The sequence below is a fragment of the Lathyrus oleraceus genome, unplaced genomic scaffold (genome assembly GCF_024323335.1).
Source record: "Lathyrus oleraceus cultivar Zhongwan6 unplaced genomic scaffold, CAAS_Psat_ZW6_1.0 chrUn0120, whole genome shotgun sequence".
NCBI classification, from domain to species: Eukaryota; Viridiplantae; Streptophyta; class Magnoliopsida; order Fabales; family Fabaceae; genus Lathyrus; species Lathyrus oleraceus.
Window position 1 is genome coordinate 110,001 of NW_026112511.1, and position 1,726 is coordinate 111,726.

A 1,726-nucleotide genomic window follows, 5' to 3' on the forward strand; every position below is an offset into this window, starting at 1 on the left:
AAAATTGGGGTACAAATTCGTTGTGTAGGCCAAGTTATTGTCCTTCCCGCCTCTCGTCCCATGGCACGTGGCCTATGGCCTATGGAGCACTAGTCCGGTCAAAAATCGAGATTGTTCGAATGCTCCGAAACTTTAAGTCCCTCAACATTTGTTGGTATAGATGTCATGAAAATTGGGTTCAAATTCGTTGTGTAGGCCAAGAATCGTCCGAAACTTGTAAGCTCCCTCAACATTTGTTGGAATAGACGTCCATGCAAAAATTGGACAAATTCGTTGTCTAGGCCAAGTTTGTGTCCCGCCTCTCGTCCCATGGCACGTCCTATGGCCTATGGCCTATGGACACGCGTTTCGGTCAAAAATCGAGGATTGTTCGGAATGCTCCGAAACTTCTAAGTCCCTCAACATTTGTTGGTATAGATGTCCATGCAAAATTTGGGACTCAAATTCGTTGTGTAGGCCAAGTTATTGTCGCTCCCGCCTCTCGTCCCGTGGCACGTGGCGTTTCGACGATTAGTTCCGGTCGAAAGTCGAGAATTATTCGAAATGCTCCGAAACTTTGCAGTCCCCCAACATTTATTGGAATAGACGTCCATGCAAAAATTGGCATCAAAATTCGTTGTCTAGGCCAAGTTTTGATGTTCCCGCCTCTCGTCCCGTGGCACGTGGCCTATGGCCTATGGACCACCCGTTCGGTCGAAAAATCAAAGTTGTTCGAAATGCTCCGAAACTTTGCAGATCCTTTCTATATGTATTGAGGAAAGATCATGCAAAAAATCGGCTCAAAATTCATTGTTCCGACTAGGATTCCGTTGGTTTCCGTCCGCATAAAGCCGACACTTAGAAAAATCATAAAAAATTCATACGACGTCGAAAAAATTTATTTTTGGTGGACCTCATTCTTATATTGTGTTTAACAAGCATGCAAAATTTCATGAAAAAATTCAAAGTCTAACTCATAAAACAAGGAATTTATGTCTACAGGGAAAAAGGGACCCAGTTGCTGCTAAAGCAGGACATGCAAATCAAGCTTATATAGGGGGAGGCCCTTGACCAGTCCGACCGTCCAGGGCCGTCCGACCGTCCTGTGACCCGCCAGGCTGCAGCCTGGCACGCAGGAAAAGCCTTTTTTGCAAGAAATCCTTGCAAATTAAAATTTTTCATCATCAAATCAAATATTTTTCAAATCAAAATCAAATTTTGGAAAATTTTTGGAAATTTTTCACTTGCCCGCCCATGTTTGTGCGCCCATTTGCCTAGTTGCCTTGTGTTGTTCTTCATGCCTAGCGCGGAGGAACCGGCGTTGTTGTATGCTACCATTTGCCTGCGTGCCTTGGCATTGTGGGTGTGGTACGTCCTGCGATGTTGGATCTTGCTGTCGTGGGGGCGTATGAGTGGTATTGCAATTGTTTGTGTTTGCTGGCTCTATGCTTTTGCATGGAACGGTGAACACCACAATCCTAGTCATTTTTCATCGTGTGCATTCGGTGTTTGTTTATGTGTTCCTGTTTGTCTTGCCTATAAAATGGTAAACAAGTGGCCCGTTAGGTTTTAACCATCCCATACCATTTCTTGGTGTTGCGGTGGCTTTTGAAGTGATGCGTGTGTGCCGTTTTAGATGTTGTATGCGACGTCTCTTGCGGTATGCATGTATTCACTGATTTCTTGGAGGCGGTACTTGAGATGACCTTTGTTTATTCCATTTTGTCCCTTACTAATGTTGCTTAAA